Source organism: Trichechus manatus, unplaced genomic scaffold, assembly GCF_000243295.1.
Source record: "Trichechus manatus latirostris isolate Lorelei unplaced genomic scaffold, TriManLat1.0 scaffold00071, whole genome shotgun sequence".
NCBI classification, from domain to species: domain Eukaryota; kingdom Metazoa; phylum Chordata; class Mammalia; order Sirenia; family Trichechidae; genus Trichechus; species Trichechus manatus.
The window spans coordinates 5734641-5754456 of NW_004444007.1; the positions used below are offsets into that span (position 1 = coordinate 5734641).

Consider the following 19816-nt stretch of genomic DNA (forward strand, 5'->3'; position numbering starts at 1 on the left):
CAATGACTGCCCTGACAGGGAACATGACAGAGGGTCCTTGATGGAGCAGGAGAAAGGAGGGGAGCAGAACTCAAATTCTAGTAAAAAGACCAGACTTAATGGTCTGACAGACTGGAGGAACCCAGAAAGCATGGACCCCGGTCTCTCTGTCAACCCATAACTAAAACAATTCCCAAGGCCAACTCTTCAGACAAAGATTAGACTGGACTATGAGACATAAATGACACTCATGAAGAGTGTGCTTCTTAGCTCAAGTAGATACATGAGACTAAATGGACAGCTTCTGTCCGGAGGTGAGATGAGAAGGCAGAGAGGGTCAGGAGCTGGTTGAATGGACACGGGAAATCTGGGGTAGAAAGGAGACTGTGCTGTCACAGTATAGGGAGAACAATTAGGGTCACATAACAATGTATGTATAAATTTTTGTATAAGAGACTAACTTGAATTGTAAACTTTCCCTTAAACTACAACGATAAAAAAAAAACTAAATTCATGAGAACAAGAGCTGAGCAACTACTTTAACTCTGTATCTGGTACCTACACCTGCAGTTGCCACAAGTTAATAAATGTTTGTCTAATCAATGCTTATGAAGGATTCACCAAAAACATTCATTTTTTTTTTTTCAGCACCCCTATTCTCCTAAAACTTTGAGACAATTGGCTCAACTCTCCACGGTACTATACTCGGATGTACCTATTACTGTGATGCGTTTCATCACATCTAATACTGGAGCCAATCACATGGAGAACTGCAGTGATGTTTGTTCTTTATTCTAAATGTGTTCTTGCAGAATATTTGTTTTAAATGTGAACTGTCTCCTCAGCAATTGTCAGGGGAATCAGAAACTTCTGGAAAATATAAAAGATGTCTCAACAGATATTTCACAGTCTTCTTTTACAAAAATAATTCTTAGTAGTACTTTATGAAGTTGATAAAACTAATATTTTTTAAAATGACTTTGTCCGTACTTTATGCTGAAAACACCACACAGGTTATTGAACATATTTGCTGTTGTTAGTTGCCCTCAAGTTGATTCCAACCGTGGTGACCCTATGTGTTACACAGTAGAACTGCTCCATAGGGTTTTCTTGGCTGTAATCTTTATGAAATAGTCCTGGTTGCACAATGGTTAAGCACTCAGCTGCTAACCAAAAGCCTCTCTCTTAAAAATTACACCTTGCCATATGTTTTTGTAAAAAATACAGCATAGAAAATACTATGGGGCAATTCTACTTTGTCATATGGGGTCATTATGAGTCGAAAATCTACTTGATGGCACCTAACAACAATCTTTATGGAAGCAGATTGTCAGACCTTTTCTTCCGCAGTACTGCTGGGTGGGTTCGAGCCACCAAACTTTAGGTTCTCAAGTGGAGCACAAACTGTGTCACCTAGAGACCTTTGAACATATACATTCAGTGAAATAAAAGGAACAATATTTTCAATGCATTAATATATATTTCTATGCCTATAGGGGAAGATAGAAAAAGAATTGATGCCTCTGAATGGTGGTGTTGGCGAAGAATACTGAACATACCATAAACTGCCAGGAGAACAAACAAGTCTGTCTTGGAAGAAATATAGCCAGATTGCTCCTTGGATGCAAGGATGGCGAGACTTTGTCTCATGTAATTTGGACGTGTTATCAGAAGGGACCAGTCCCTGGAGAAGGACATCATGCTTGGTAAAGTACAGGGTCAGCAAAAAAGAGGAAGACTCTCAATGAGTTGAATTGACACAGTGGCTACAACAATTCACTCAAACATAACAATGATTGTGCGGATGGCACAGGACCCGGCAGTGTACTGTTCTGTTGTACATAGGGTCGCTATGAGTGGGAACTGACTTGACGGCACCTAACTACAACAGCAGCAATACCTATAGGCATTGTCAGGAGACATTCTCTCCATGGTTCCCTCACATAGCTGCACATCTCATGAGTAGCGGCACTGACAGATATTTTCTTGGCTATTTCTTTAACAAAGAATCTTGGAAGATAGTATCTCCCTCTGGAGCAGAGGGCGGTGTTTGTTTTCTGTTCTGTATAATAAAAATAATGTGTATTTTGAGATAAAGATTGGGCATGCTTTCTTGCAGCCCATTATAAAACACTAAGTTTTCCAAGTTTGAGGTTTCTCAGCTGTGACACAAACCCACTGAATACACAAGATTCATCTGGGTTTCTCTGTATTGTCCCTATGGAGGCTGAGTGGGCAAGGAAAATTTGCATAAACATGAAGCTCATGTTGCTTATTGTTCCATGAGTAATAAAGTCCTTTGTCTTTAAACTAGGAATCTTGTGTCTTTTGCCAACATCCACGAAACTGTGGTATGTTAACTTGTTAGCAACTCTCAGTTCCGTCATAGTTCTTGACCCTTAGGCTTATTTCTTTTTAATATCTACTTCCAGGACCTGCTAGCTAATGGCCTTAACTAGAGACATAGACCCTGAGCTGGTCATTGATTTTTTTTAGCCCCCTTAGTACATTTAATGCTATTCATGTCCTGTTCAAATCTATGCAGGGCCGTCTATTCTTGCTTCAGAGACCTATCCCTTTAATCACTGCTTTTAATTAAGAAAATAGTTTTCTTAAATGATGAACCATGTCAAATCATAAGGAAGCATGCTTGGGGGGATTGAGGGGAAGAGTGGCTGTCTGCTATGGCTAAATTCCTGTGTTTTCAAAGTGTTACCACCCATTGCTTAGCTGTTTTGTAAATAAAAAAATGATCAGTGTTTAAGATTATTCAACCAGTGCCTTTATTGAATGTAAATGGACGTTTTATAACTAGCTCTTTTCTGTGTCTTCTTCTCTGACAGCTATCCCTTTCAAGGCCCAATTATTTTCTCCTTTTCACTAATGGAAGGCATGCTGATCCAAGGACGAATTCAGAAGTTGTATTATGAGTTATGGAATTGATACATATTATGCGGTATCACATGTGGACCAGAGGACCCTTGAGGTAATAAATACTGGAATATGAGTCACGGCATAAAAAGTGGGTGGTGAACCATATATATCTCAGGCAGAGCAGGGAGCCATTAACACTTGGAAGTAATGAATGGCATCTGGGAAAATGGCGCCTCTGGATGAATGAAAACTAACAATAGCTTGTTCTCACTCTAAGTACATTCTCACGAAAACACAACAGCTGGGAAATATAGTGAGGAGGATTATTTTACAGAAATAAAGGCAAAACAATAAAAAGTGTAGAAAATTCACATATCCGGGATGCATCACCTAATACAATGGTCAGTCTACACAATAATGAGGTTGCAACTCTGCTTTCTTGAGTTTCACACATTTTTAAAAGCCCTTACCTTGAGGCTAAAAACACTAAAAGAGGAATAATGCCTTACCAAAGAACTCCAGAGGCATAAAAAGTGGGTAGTCAACTGTATGTGCTACAGACCGTGAAAGGGCTATAGAATTCTCTACCCCATGTCACCAACATCGCGTTAGGCTTATGAATTAATTTCGATTAACAATAATTAAACCACGGTGTTTCTGCTGCACGAATCTAATGTTAAGTATATATTTTCAAATCAGTTTATTCCTCTGGTACCTGCTTTCATCCCACTGGACTGACAGTCAATCTTAAAATCAATCAATTGGGTCACTGCACAGTTAATATGGTTTTATTGTTAAGACAACAGAAATAACTGACCTTGTCTCTCTCAGTGACTAAACCATATTAAAAGTACAACAATTTAATTAATATCTGGCAGTCAGCAATTATGGGCAAAAATAAGTAAATCGTCTCCAAAATAGTTAAATCAGACAAATGATTAGTGTTTATAATGTAAATTCTAGTTACTAGGGAGACAGCCAGATAATAGTAACAACTCAAGACTTAGACCAATCAACCATAGTCTTTCTGATAGTATAGCCCAGGTTTTTGAAACGTAATTATCTCACTAGATAAGAAGTCATGTCTGATTAAAAAAAGATAGACTTGTTTAGCATTTATACTAACATGAATAATAATAATCTGTTATTTTAAGATAGTTTCTTAGATTGTTCCTAAGTAATGTTGTTTGAATTTAACATCCTCTAAACCAAAAAAAAACAAACTGTTGTCCTGAGTCTATGCCAACTCATAGTGACCCTATCAGACAGAACAGAACTGCCCCATAGGGCTTCCAAGGCTGTAATCTTTATGGAGGCAGAGTGCCACATTTATCTCCTGAGGGGTGGCTTGCGGGTTCAAACCACCAACCTTTTGGTTAGCAGCCAAGTGCTTAACCACTGTGCCACCAAGGTTCCTTTAATATCCCCTACGTAATAATAAATTAAGATACATATTTCATATTTTGGAGGAGATGTCAGTTAAAATCAATGCAGCATGATGTTGATTGAACAGCTCTATGCTTCCAGTAACAGTATCTTCACGTGCCCATTTCCCTATATCCTTGACAAGATTGAATACTATCAATTAGAAAATAAATTGTTTTCTTCCATGTGAAAAAAATCCCTAAAGTTAAATTTTTTAAATCAGGTATGTTGAAGTACTATATATATATATACACACACACACATACATACTCATACATGTATATAAAACCAAACCTACTGCTGTCAAGTCGATTCCAATGCATAGCAATCCTATAGGACAGAGTAAAACTGCCCCATAGGGTTTCCAAGGCTGCAGATCTTTACAGAAGCAGACTACCACATCACTCTCCCATGGAGCAACTGGTGGATTCGAACTCACTGACTGTTCAGTTAGCAGCTGAGCTCTTTTACCACTGTGCCACCAGGCCTTCTATACACACACACATATGTATGTATATACATATATATTTTTTCTTTTTAATCCCACTTAGTGCGTGTGTGTGTGTGTGTGTGTGTGTGTGTGTGTATATATATTCACCCTTTTCAGCATACAGATCTATATTTTTTACAAATGATACTGTTATTTAACAATCACCACAATCAAGATATAGAACATTTCCATGACCTCAGCGGATCTCATCTTACTTCTTTGCTGGTAATCCCTTCCCCTATGGCCAGCCCTGTAACTACTGATCTGTCTTTGTTAATTCCAATGTTTGTGTCATCTCAGTGTCTTTTTCTATTGGTTGAATTTTCTTCTGATTATTGGTTACATTTTCCTGCTACATTGCAGAACGTAAGGATACTACATTTTTGAGAGTCTGGAGTTTGTTTTCTTTCTTAAAGTGCTGACTTCTGTTTGACCAGTCTTAGGCTGGGTTCTCTAGAGAAGCAAAACCAGTAAAGTGTATAAATATATATAGAGAGAGATTTATATCAAAGAAATAGCTCATGCAATTGTAGAGGCTGGAATGTCCCAAGCCCGTGGATTAGGATAGAGGCTTCTCCCGATTCGCGTAGCTGCAGAGGCTGGCTAACCCAGGATTGGCAGGTTGGAAAGCAGAGCTCTGCTCACAGGCTGTGAAGATCAACCAATCCCAAGATTGGCAGATAAACTGATAGCTGAAGTCCCAAGAACTGGAGGTCAGATGAACAGGAGGCAGCCGCAGGATCCAGAGCTAGCAAAAAGCCAGATCATCTGCTTATATTCGGATACAGGCCACACCCCCAAGGAAACTCCCTTTCAACTTATTGGCTACTCACAGCAGATGCAATCATGGGAGTGATCACATATAAACACTGAGAATCATGGCCCAGCCAAGATGACACACAATCTTAACCATCACAGTAGCATGTAGTTAATTACTAGAATACTAGGTCACTGTGCTGAAACTTGTTTTTAGGTTTTTTTAGAGTATAGACCTAAGTCTAGAGAACTTTACCCCTAAGTCATGTACTTATTGATGTTTTAACTGAATATTCAGGATGTTCAGCAAAATTTCTCAACATTTCTGTTTGGAACATCAATATCTTCTAGCATGTGCAACCTATAGCTTCTCTATTCATTTTATAACCCCACTTAGCTATTTTATTGCAAGCCTCATACCCTAGGATTCTACCTTGGCACAAGAAGAAGAGAATCAAGGAGGCTGCAGTTTATGGACAGTGCTTCCTTCTGTATATAATGAGTGCAACAATTTCCCTTAATTATCTGGCTTTTGAGTGTTTCGTTCAATCAGCCTTTGATGGTTGGTGGGAAAACTGTGAACTATTTTCTTCCTCTGTTTTACTACTAACTAAACCAGACAATATCTGGAAAAAACAAAACAAAACAACTTTTGATATGATTCAAGAATTCAAGAAATAGAAAACAGCATTAATGAATGCGTCCGTGCATTAACTTATTAATGTATTCTTTATAATTTTGTTGAAGATCTACTTATAATGTCAAGTACTATAAATTCAAAGATATGATCTTATTCCCTCAGTCTTTTGTGAGAGACAAACATTTAAACATATAACTGAAATAGAGTATAAAAGTGCCACCCATATATTAAATATTTCATTCTGTAGAGGTATGACGGAGGGATTGTTCAATTGTACTTGTTATAGTAAAGTCTCAAATGTGAAGAGACATGACCAAAGCATGAAGGATGTGTGGAAATACATGAGGGAAAAAAAATCCCTCAACAGAGGGATCAACTTGTCAAAAAATAGAGGAATGTAGACTAGCACAGCACATTTACAGAAGTGTAAGTGTTTCCTTATTACTAACACAAAGAGTACAAGTAGGGGAATAGTGGAAGATGAGACTTGGGAAGCTACACAGGGGAGAAGAGTTGTGAAGAGTGTTATAGGTCAAACAAGGAGTTTGAATTCCATCCTGTAGAAAATGAGAACCAGTAAAGTTGTTGAAATAGAAAAGTAGTATGGTCAATTTGTTTCTAGTATCACTGAAGGAAATGGATTGTAGGCGGACATGATGCAGGGAAGAGGAATCAATGAGGTCCTGAAATAACTCAATAACAGTAGGGAAAGCAGGCACATTAATGAGAAAAGTTAAGGTAATTGAACTGAAAGGCGTAAGTGCCCATTTGAAACTGTGGTGTGGAGCACAAGAAGAGGCTAGGATGGTTTCAGGTTTTCTACTACAGAGACAGCGCAGCACAGAGATTAGAACACTGGCTTTGCTGTCAACATGCTGTGTTCAGATCCTGGCTCTACCATTTACCAACTATGTAGCCTTGGTCAGGCTAAAACCAGTTACTATCAAGTCAATTCCCACTCATAGGGATCACATAGGACAGAGTAGAACTGCCCCATAGAATTTCCAAGGAGCAACTGGTGGATTCAAACTGCTGACCTTTTGGTTAGCAGCCGAGCTCTTAGCCACTACACCACCAGGGCTTCTTTGTCAGGCTAGTTGACTACTATTTACCTCAGTTTCGTCATCTATAAAATGAGGAAAATAATAGCACTTACATTAAGTTTACATTTTTATTTAACATAGCACTTATACAGTACATACCAAGGACCAGAGGCTACTCAAAGTGCTTTACAAGTATTAACTCATTTAAACTTTATAACAACCATATTATTATTCCCATCTACTGAATGAGTAATTTACTGACGATCATAATGGAAGCAAGTGGCAGAGACTGGATTTGAATCCAGGCATTCTGTCTTCAGAGGCCGCGTGCTTTGATTACCACACTATGCTGCGTGTTGAGTGAGTAAAACACTTTGAGCAATGCCTGTCACATTGTCAGCTTGATACAAATTTTAACTCTGCATCTTCTTCTTATTATTATGTATGTTTAAATTTTTCTGTTGGACCCACTCTATTTATGTGAAGGCTATCCTAAAATTCGGGAAGATTGTAGTGTACAAGATTTGAACAATTTTGGAGGCAGAATCCATGTAATTCAGCAAAATATTTCAAGTGCTCTGTGGGTCATGGGGATGGAGGAGAGGCACATGCTTCCTAACCAAAATAAGGTGGCGGGCAAGCATGAAAATGCTCTTTTGGACTTGCAGCTTGTTAAAGCCAGCTAGCTGTGTGGAACTTGTCTGATTGACAGTTGTCAACAGTCAGTGCATTGCTGTATTTTGCTGGAAGTTAGTAGAAAGGAATGCAGTCTAGATCTGGGACTACAGGGATCTGCAGAACTCAGGAACCTATCGCTAGAATGTTTTAAGGTAAAAATTGTTCCTGCCAGAGCCAAGTGTCATAGAAGGACAATGAATAAGAGCAGGGGTGTAGGATAGTTATATTTATGCGTTATTTTGCTGTATCTGGTTTTCAATAATATATTTGTTCTTTCATATTATATATATATTTCATAAAGTCAGATTTATTCCATTTAAATGACTATCCTTTATTCTGAGATTTTGTTCTTCCTACATCTTGAGGGCTAAAATCTCTTACACAGCCTAGGTAAAGGCTTACCTTCTGTGTTACGTATTTCGCAAACTTGAATTTGTTCGTGGTGTATTCTCCATAAAAGTTTTGCAACAGTTAAGTTTTAATTTATTTCAGATCAATGCAAACATGGCCTTAATTTCAAGCATCAAAGAAATATATTTTCAATCAACACCGTGGTTATATCATCCTTTATTAAAACTAATTATATCGGTACCTATAGAGTACTGATTTAAAAAGGGTAATACCAGTTCTGTGATATCATTATTGTTAGAGGAGTAGCCCGTTTTCACCTATGTGAGCACTAGTGGTGCAGCGCAGAGACAAAGACCGAGGGTCCAGGTTTTCCCGGGTCAGTGGCACCGTAGGTGACCGCCCGTCTCATTGTACGTTTTGGACTATTTACCTTTATAAATCATACCATATGGCTTTCAGTATTTATACACATTGAAACTGAGAAGAAATATGCATTAGAGGAAAGTATATGTTAGTGGGTTCATGTGTCAGAAAGAATTCCATATTTCATAAATTATTTTCATGCCATTAGCTACCTTTGAGAAAGAATAATTTCATATAAATGCGTGAAATGGAACATACTTTTAGAAAACTTTACAGAGATCTATGTAAACTGCAGTATGCCCTCCCATAAGTCAAACCAACTAATCTCCATTACCTCAAAGTGTTAGAAACAGAAAAAGAGTAGTTAGTCATGAGTTTTTCAAATCTGTTTCATTGGCATTTTAGGCCAGGTGCAAAGGGCAAAGGTTGAATTTTATGTCTGACACCATGATTCTGTGATTTGCTATAGTTGTGTTCCTCCCTATTAAGCTGTTCTTGCTAATATTAATTTGATATCCATTTGATAGAGCATTTATATTAAACTTCAAAATAACTGCTGGAAGTATCCTAAGAGCAACTTAACTTTCCTCCCAATTATGCAACATTTAGCCATGGTAGGGACAATTAAAAAGACAACTGAAGGCTTAGGAGATGAGAGGGTGCCTTGCAGTGCGCACGCAGAGGCTGGGGCATCTGGCCAAGGTCCTCAATGTAGTTATCAATTCTTAGTTCTTCTTGGTTTTCTTCAGATAGTGAGGCTGCGTAGACTTGCCTAAATTCATGGCCATTTTAAAGTAAATTCAAGAAGGCAGGGATGAAATTATTGAGGTCATGACAGAATGGATCAGGTATCTACTGGTTCGAGACTGCAAGCCTATGGTTTTCATTGCAGATTCCACATATGTCTCTGAAGAGGGCTTATCCAAAGTTGACTTTTGGACTTTAGCCAGTTTTGTAGCTACGAAGTATGGCAAGACACTCTGCACAAAGATGCCCTTGCTCTTATACTCCTCATGGACGCACTGAGAGAAGAAATCTACAGAAACCTTGGATGCAGAGTAAATAGTCAATAGTGGAAGTGGGTACATGGCACCGACAGAGGAGATGTTCAGAATTACCCATTTTGATCTTTCTACCATGCCTGGAAGCACTAATCATGTCATCTTACAAACAGAAACAACATTAATATTTATCAGTTTCATGATGGTATTGTCCAAGTCAGGAATATCCAAAAAGTATTCAGCATACTCATGTGACATTCCCACATTGTTCACTAAAACATCAACTTCAAGACCTGCCAAGCCTGTTTTAATTCCATCATAAATATCTTCTGATCCAAAGTCAATGGTCCCTGTTTCTACTTTGAATTTTTCTCTTATTTCAGTAGAAACCTGGTTCAGTTTATCCTATGATCTGCTGTTAAAGACAACTTTTATTCCACACTTTGCTAACTCTTCTGCATATGACTTTCCAATTCCATCAGTACCACCTGAGACAACTGCTCATTCACCGAGCCCCGGTCCAACCCAGGTCTCGTTACCCAACCTCCAGACCCAAAAGGCCATGAAGAGAGAGTGTGAGATGCACATGGCCAGGTAGGCCATGGTGCCCGCGCCCACCCAGTACCAGAAGCCAATGGCGGGGACAGGCTGTCCAAGGCTTTCAACTAGACCTCACTACCTTCGTGAATGAAAAAAAATAAATAAATAACCTAATGAATGAATCCAGGAGGGGCCCATCTTTTTATATTTTTTCAAAAAAATCCCCGAATAGAAATACTATCGGGTTAAATGGAAATAAATAATTTGAATACAAGTTATTTGTGGAAAAGAAAACAAAACCATGTTAATAGGGACTGTTCAGGTGAAACTTGACTATTAAAAAAATTTAGAAATGATTCCACAACGTCTTTATTGGTTTTCCTCCCTTCTGCTTTGCTCTCCTTTTGCCTTATTTGGCAGATATGTAATAAAGGTGAACTTTTCGTAATTAACTTGTCTGCATGATGATCTTTCCCTTATATTGTTTCCTCAGGACTTGAGTTACTTACATTAGATATATATATTTTTTAATTGTTCTTAAAAGAGCTTATATTTTTCACTAATATTACAAAGAAAGTTTTGGTTTTTGTTTGTGAGTAAAACAAAGCTCAAAATCTACTGGCAACAATGTCAGCACATGTGGTGAGCGGTGCTAGCCCTTATTGGGGAAGCAGAAAATTTAATTTCTAATCTCTGTACTACATTTATATTCTTATGTGACCCTGGGACAACCACTTCACTAAGAGAAGACTGCAGTTCCTTCATCTGTAAAATGAGGGTCTTGAATTAAAATATCACCTTCTGGTTTTCTTACAGAGAACTTATTCTACTTCAGGTGTAACACACATTGAGGGCACATATTGTATCTTCTGCATTTTTTTAAACCTCCTGTACAGTGAGACATGACAATTGTTTGAATAATCAGTCATTAGTTGAATTAGAGGATGATCTTATTCGGAAAACTTCAAGTAAAAATAGACTAAAACTTTTAGATTCATTTCATGCTTACTATTCCAGTAAGCTGTACACCACTCACCTTATGGTTATTGCAGGTTAAGTACTTGTCAGGTTATAAGCTTAGCACATGAGGGTGTATGTCGGGGGAAAATCAGAAATATTTTGCAAACAAATTTTCATGCTGGTCATATTTCTTTGCCCTCTCTTACCATTTGTTTTAGGCTGGGTTCACTAGAGAAGCAAAACCAGTGAAGCATCTGTACATATATATATATATAGAGAGAGAGAAAGATAGAGAGAGAGAGATTTATATCAAGGAAATGGCTCACGCGGTTGTAAAGGCTGCAAAGTCCCAAGTCCACAGGTCAAGCTAGAGGCTTCTCCTGACTCACGTAGCTGCATGGCCTGGTGAACCCAAGATCCAGACCACAGAGGCTGACAAATTCCAAGATCAGCAGGCAAGTTGCTAGCTCACATTTCAAGAACCAGAGGTCAGATGAAAAGGAGCTAGCTACAGAATCCAGAGCTAGCAAAAGGCCAAGAGCCTTGCCAGAAAATCCACTTATATGGGAAGCAAGCCACACCCTCAAGGACACTCCCTTTCAACTGACTGGCTACCCACAGCAGATGCTGTCATGGAGGTGATAATATTTTATTAGATCTCATGATGGAGGTGATTACATCATTATACGACTGCCAAATTACATCATAACTGACCAAACCACTGAGAATCATGGCCCAGCCAAACTGACACACAACCTTAACGATCACACCATTTAAGGGAACAAGGATCTTCAGGAAAAAATTTACAAAATAATGCACAAGAAGAAATGAAAGGATGAATTTCATATATTCAAGTCAGATTTTCTTTTAACTTTTTGTTCTCTGCCAAAATTTCCAAACTAAAAGGTCAAAGTTATGCTTTTTGGTTAAAACAAACAAACAAAAAAACACGTTTGTGTCACAATAAAATTCTTCCAAAGCCTTTTCATTTTAATAGTCAAATTGGAAAATCATGAATTTTTAAACGTCAATTCAGCATTATTCTTTTTGCTCAACCCTAACTCTGATTTAAGGAACCCTGGTGGCATAATGGTTAAGCATTCCACTGCTAACCAATAGGTCCGTGGTTTGAACCCACAAATGGCTCCATGGGAGAAAAGACCAGGCGACCTGCTCCCCGAAAGATTGTTAGGTTGTTGTTAGGTGCTGTAGGATGGTCCTGCACCATCCTCATAATCATTGCTATTTTTGAGCCCATTGTTGCAGCCACTGTGTGTGTCAATCCATCTCCTTGAGTGTCTTCTTTTTCACTGACTCTCTTACTTTACCAAGCATGATGTCCTTCTCATGCTTGGTAAAGTAGAGGGTTAGAAGTTGATCCTTCTTGATAACATGTCCAGAGTAAGTAAGACGAAGTCTCACCATCTTTGTTTCTAAGGAGCATTCTGGCTGTATTTCTTCTAAGACAGATTTGTTCTTTCTTCTGGCAATCCATGGTATATTCTTCACCAACATCATAATTTAAATGTGTCAATTCTTCTTCAATCTTTTTTTCATTGTCAAGCTTTCACATTCATATGAGGTGATTGAAAATACCACGGTTTGGGTCAGGCACACCTTAGTCCTCAAAGTGACATCTTTGCTTCTTAATACTTTTAAATACTTCTTTTGCAGCAGGTTTGCCCAAAGCAAAACATTGTTTGATTTCTTGACTGCTGCTTCCATGGGTGTTAATTGTAAATTCAAGTAAAATGAAATCTGTGACAACTTCAATATTTTCTCCGTTTATCATGATCTTGCTTGTTGGTCCAATTGTGAGGCTTTTTGTTTTCTTTATGTTGAGGTGTAATTCATACTGAAGGCTGTAGTCTTTGATCTTCAGCGGTAAGTGCTTCAAGCCCTTCTCACTTTCAGCAAGCAAGATTGTGTCATATGCATAATGCAGGTTGTTAATAAGTCTTCCTTCCATCCTAATGCCAAGTTCTTCTTTGTATAGTTCAGCTTCTCACATTATTTGCTTAGCATACAGATTGAATAAGTAAGTAAAAGGATACAATCCTGGCACACATCTTTTCTACTTTTAAACCATGCAGTGTCCCATTCTTCTGTTCGAAAGCTTGCCTCTTGGTCTGTGTACAGGTTCCACGTGAGCACAGTTAAGTGTTCCAGAATTCCCATTCTTGTTGATGTTATCCATAGTATGTTATGATCCACACAGTCAAATGCCTTTGCATAGTCAATAAAACACAGGTAAACATCTTTCTGGTATTCTCTGCTTTCAGCCAAGATCCATCTGACATCAGCAATGTCCTCTTCTGAATCCAGCTTGAATTTCCGGCAATTCCCTGTCTATGTACTGCTGTGACTGTTTTTGAGTTATAGTCTGCAAAATTTTACTTGCATGTATTATTAATGATATTGTTCAATAATTTCTGCATTCGGTTGGATCACCTTTCTTTGGAATAGGCATGAATATAGATCTCTTCCAGTCGGTTGGCCAGATAGCTGTCTTCCAAATTTCTTGGCATAGACTAAGGAGTGCTTCCAGCACTGCCTCCATTTGTTGAAACATCTCAATGGTATTCCCTCGATTACTAAAGTTTTGTTTTTCACCAGTGCCTTCAGTTTCAAGTCCAATGCCTTGAAATAAATTGCATTACCCATAGAACAAGTATTCAAAATACTTTCACTTCAGAAATGGTTCTGTTTCAAACTTCAAGAAATTTCTTTATATATAATATAAAATTAAGGTAACCTCTTTTTCAAATGTTTGATAAAAGTTTGTAAGAGTCTTAAAAATATTTTATAGATATTCTGAAATACAGATTCCAAGAAACCGAATTTAAAAAGTATTAATACATGTAACAATTCAGACAATCTTAGTATATGTAGGTTAGCAAATAATTTCAAAAGGAAGTCTACATCGGACTTCACAGCAGGTCACAAGGCTTAACTGAAATTTTTAACAATACTAATTTTTCTTAGAAATCACCCAAAGGGAATTTAATTATCACTATTAATCTCTATTTAGAAAAAAAGCCTTAGTAAGCATAGCATGAATTTTACTCGCAAGAATTTTACGACCAAATTAAAGAAGAAAAAAACTTATAAAATTGGACATCCATAAAGAATTATTAAAGAGCAGGCAGAAGGCATTACTTCCCTGCACTGTTGTGCATTTCACTGGTCTTAAGTTTTCAAATATTATGGATATGAAATGTCATGCAGTGAAAATTCAAGAAGTTGATCTGCAGTAACTTGAACATCGCTTGTAGCGTTAGAAGTGATATCTAGATTTTTAGGTTTCAACTGAAGCTACAATTAACCAATTATCTTGTAGTCCAAGTATTATGTGTGCATGCTCATTGAATGCTGCTACCTTGGTAGCACTCTGAACCAACAGACCATGGAAATAGTATTTTGAATGTTCCAAATGTTTTGACCAAAAATGGCTCTCAGAATCCAAATTCTGTGTTGTTTACTGACTGAGAATTGAGTGAGCAGTTTCATTTCCCTTTTTTTCTCTTTCTTTTTCTCTGCCTTATTAGATATCTCTTCCTCTCTAGTTCGCTCCACTAGTTAACACACATTCAAGAGGCCTGTCATCGCCAGGTATCCTTCGGTTGCAAGTGGCAGAAACCCTACTCAAAATGGCTGAGGCAGAAAGGGAATAAATTGGATCACAGCACATACTGGAAGGGAAAAGAACGGCTGAAATACACAGCTCAAGTGATTTCATTAGGACCTGATCATTATCGTTCAAGTCAGCTTCTTTCTGTGTGGTAAATATTCTAAAGCTCTAAGTGATGACTCCCAGAAGTTCCAGATTTTGTCATCATACTGCTTATCCTTTCAGTGAGAGGAAAGATTTTCCCTTCTCAGTATTTCTGTACTAAATTTGTGGAATTGGGTCTCATTGACTCTGGTTTGTTACGTGACAGTCCTTGCATCAATCACTCTGTAATACATGATTCAGCTCTACTTAAAGCATAGATTGAGAGTGGGGTTAAGTAAATTTCCCATGGACAACCATAGAGCTGTCACCACAGATAAGGGAAATAGATGTTGGGCAGTCAAATTCACTAAAAAGCTTTTTATACTGACGGTATGGTGGACCTGAAATGAAACTTTAAAATGAGCCACACTCTACACTTATGTTTTTGGAATCATGTGGCTTATAATTTCCACAACTGATCTTTTTATATTGCCCATTGCTGTGTCTTAGAGTTGTTGGTGAACCTAGCTTTCTATATTATGAGCACCTTGAAGGCAGCAACTATATCTTCTTACCTCTGCAATCACTACAATGTCTAACATCATTGGGATTCAATACATATTCAATAACTGCTAAAATAATGGCTTTTAAAAATTCAAAGGAGCACCTGGTGGATTTGAATTGCCGACATTTTGGTTAATAGCCATAGCTCTTAACCACTATGCCACCAGGGTTTCCATGGTATTATGAAAATAGGGATAAAAGTCGAACAATATGATGCTCAAATCAGTCAACTCCGACCTTGTTAATAGGATTGTAACAAGCTATTTGGGTCAGTTTCTACTTTTTGAAAGGTTTCTTTAAAATAAATGATAAAAATAACTGTGGCCATGCTATCTCTTCCTGGAATATTCTAAATCAGCATTGTGGATCGTATAATGAATGTTTTGGAGAAATTAACAGATGATAGAGACAAGTGTCTAAAAAGACTGGGTTTGTGAAAGAGGCCCCTATGCATTTGTCAGTTGTCGTACTGTGAGGGTTTGTGCATTGCTGTGATGCTGGAAGATGGCAGACAGGTTTCTGCTGAGCTGAATTTAGAGACCATCTGAAGAACAGACTTGACACATTGAACACTAATGACCCAAGACTAGGTGAGTTGTAGAATGACATCAAGGACATCATACACGAAGAAAGCAAGAGGTCATTAAAAAGACAGGAAAGAAAGAAAAGACCAAAACAGATGTCCGAAGAGACTCTGAAACTTGCTCTTAAACACAGAGTAGCTAAAGTGAATGGAAGACATGATGAAGTAAAAAAGCTGAACAGAAGATGCAAAAGTGCGGCTCCAGAAGACAAAGTATTATAATAGCATGTGCAAAGAGCTGGAGTTAGAACACCAAAAGGCAAGAATACACTCAGCATTTCTCAAGCTGAAAGAACTGAAGAAAAAATTCCATCCTTGAGTTCCAATATTGAAGGATTCTATGGGCAAAATACTGAATGACACAGGAATTATCAAAAGCAGATAGAAGGAAAACACAGAGTCACTATACCAAAAAGAATTGATCAGCATTCAATCATTTCAGGAGGCAGCATATGATCAAGAACCAATGGTACTGAACCAATGGAAGAGGTCCAAGCTGCACTAAAAACATTGTCTAAAAACAAGGCTGGAGGAATTGATGGAATACCAACTGAGATGTTTCAACAAACAGATGCAGCACTGTAAGTGCTCACTGGTCTATGCCAAAAAAATTTGCAAGACAGCTACCTGGCCAACCGACTGGAAGAGATACATATTTATGCCTATTCCTAAGAAAGGTGATCCAGTCAAATGCAGAAATTATCGAATGGTATCATTAATATCAGACACAAGTAAAAATTTGCTGAAGATAATTCAAAAGCGGTAGCAGCAGTACATTGACAGGGAACTGCCAGAAATTTAAGCTGGATTCAAAAGAGTACATGGAACCAGGGATATCATTGCTGATGTTAGATCGATCCTGGCTGAAAGCAGAGAATACCAGAAAGATGTTTACCTGTGTTTTATTGACTATGCAAAGGTATATGACTATGTGGATCAAAACAAATTATGGGTAACATTGGGAAGAATGGGAATTCCAGAACACTTAATTGTGCTCATGAGAAACCTGTACATAGACCAAGAGGTAGTCGTTCAAACCGAACAAGGGGATACTGCATAGTTGAAAGTCAGGAAAGGTGTGCATCAGGGTTGTATCCTTTCACCATATCTATTCAATCTGTATAATGACCAAATAATTCAAGAAGCTGGACTATATGAAGAAGAACAGGGCATTAGAACTGCAGGAAGGCTCATTAACAACCTGTAATATGCAGATGACCCAACTTTGCTTGCTGAAAGTGAAGAGGACTTGAAACACTTACTGACACAAGCAAAGACTACAGCCTTCAGTATGGATTACACCTCCACATAAAACAAAAATCCTCACAACTGGACCATTAAACAACATCATGATAAATGGAGAAAAGATTTATGTTGTCAAGGATTTCATCTTACTTGGATCAACACCCAAGGAAACAGCAGTCAAGAAATCAAAAGATGCATTGCATTGGGCAAATCTGTTGCAAAAGACCTCTTTAAAGTGTTCAAAAGCAAAAACGTTGCTTTGAGGACTAAGGAGAGCCTGACCCAAGCCACGGTGTTTTGAATCACCTCAAATGTATGCAAAAGCTGGACAATGATAAGGAAGACTGAAGAATTTATGCCTTTGAGTTGTGGTGTTGGGGAAGAATATTGAATATAACGTGGACTGCCAAAAGAACAAATAAATCTGTCTTGGAAGAAGCACGGCCAGAATGCTCCTTAGAAGCAAGGATGAAGAGACTTCGTCTCACATACTTTGGATATGTTATCAGGAGGGACCAGTCCCTGGAGAAGGACATCATGCTTGGTAAAGTAGAGGGTCAGTGAAAAAGAGGTAGACCCTCAACGAGATGGATTGACATAGAGGCTGCAACAATGGGCTCAAGCATAACAATGATCATGAGGATGGCACAGGGCCGGGCAGTGTTTCATTCTATTGTATATAGGGTCACTGTGAATCGTACAACTCGATTGCACCTAACAACAACAACACGAACAGAGAGTGTCCTTTTATTTGCAACTATAAATAAAGAATGCCCATCACTTACTCCCATTTTTCATCTTGGCCCATCAACCTCATGAACTACCTTGCCTTAACAAAACACAAAAATCTAATTGCTGTAGAGGGTCAGTGAAAAAGAGGTAGACCCTCAACGAGATGGATTGATACAGTGGCTGCAACAATGGGCTCAAGCATAACAATGATCATGAGGATGGCACAGGGCCAGGCAGTGTTTCATTCTGTTGTATATAGGGTCACTGTGAATCGTACAACTCGACTGCACCTAACAACAACAACATGAACAGAGAGTGTCCTTTTATTTGCAACTATAAATAAATAATGCCCATCACTTACTCCCATTTTTCGTCTTGCCCCATCGACCTCATGAACTACCTTGCCTTAACAAAACACAAAAACCTAATTGCTGCATGTTATGTAGGTCAGCTCCTTCTACAATTTATCTTGTTATTAAGAGTGTCTCTCTATAGATAATTGCTACACTTAAGTTTATCACACACATAAGTTCTCCCATCTTCTAGCCTAGGACTGCTTAGCTGGTAATTTTATCTTGTCATATGAGATTGTGTTTAACTAAGGGGAACAAACAAACAACAACAACAAAAAACCAAAACACTGAAACAAACTCTAAAAATACCCTGTACGCTTATAACTTCATTTATTTATTTAAAATGTTTATTGAGAGACTACTGTGCATATGCCCTGGGAATAACTGCAGAAATATGATATAGCCACTGTGCTCTAGGATCACAGACTTGCATTGAAGCAAGAGACAAATACAAGTATAGTGCTACATTGTGGGTCCTTTTTATAGCCCCATTCCAAATCCTGAGCCGTAAATGATAAATAGTTCTAGTAGGCATCAGGAATTGGTTAAACTATCTGGAGGAAGAGTTTGATTTTTATTAATTTACTTTTTATTGTGCTTTAAGTGAAAGTTTACAGAGCAAATTAGTTTCACATTAAATAATTAATATACAAATTGTTTTGTGACATTGGTTGCCAACCATGCAACGTGCCAACACTCTCCCCTTCTTGACCTTGGGTTCCCCATCTGCATTCGTCGAGCTTTCCTGTCACCTCCTGCCTTCTCATCCTTGCCCTTGCACTGGTGTGCCCATTTAGTCTCGTATACATGGTTGAACTATGTGTATTATTGTTTGTTTTATAGGTCTGTCTAATATTTGGCTGAAGGATAACCTCAGGAGTGACTTCAGTACTGAGTTAAAAGGGTATCCGGGGGCCGTACTATCAGGGTTTCTTCAGTCTCTGTCTGACCAGTAAGTCTGGTCTTTTTTTGTGAGTTAGAATTTTGTTCTACATTTTTCTCCTGCTCTGCCCGGGACTCTCTGTTGTGATCCCTGTCAGAGCAGTCAGTGGTGGTAGCCAAGCACCATCTAGTTGTGCTGGACTCAGTCTGGTGGCGGCTGTGATAGTTGTGGTCCATTAGTCCTTTAGACTAATCTTTCTCTGTGTCTATGTTTTTCCTCATTGTCTATGTTTTTCCTCATTCTCAGAAGGAGTTGCTTTTAAGGCAGTGAGAAGGAAGAAAGAAATAAAGAACTTGGCAAAATTTGATCATCACTCATTTCAACTGAGCAATGATAGGAAATTAATACCAACAAGAAAATTAAAGAATCGATCTTTGCTATATATTTTCATAGTTTATCATAACCTGGATCATATCTTTCCTTTCCTCTCCACTAGCAATTTTGTCAAAGATCAAAAGAAAGAGAAGAACCACTCTAGATCTCAAGAGTTGAAGGACACTTAACTCTTCTGCAGCTCTCACCCTTTTCTGACTTTGTTCCATTATAGAAGTGTCCCATTTTTTATCAACATGTCTCAGGGA

The 19816-nt window shown here is 38.2% G+C and overlaps 1 pseudogene; it reads right to left on the reverse strand.

Moving 5' to 3' along the window:
- Positions 1-9324: 9324 nt before the first annotated feature.
- LOC101354187 (very-long-chain 3-oxoacyl-CoA reductase pseudogene) lies at positions 9325-18005 on the reverse strand (annotated as a pseudogene).
- Positions 18006-19816: the final 1811 nt, after the last annotated feature.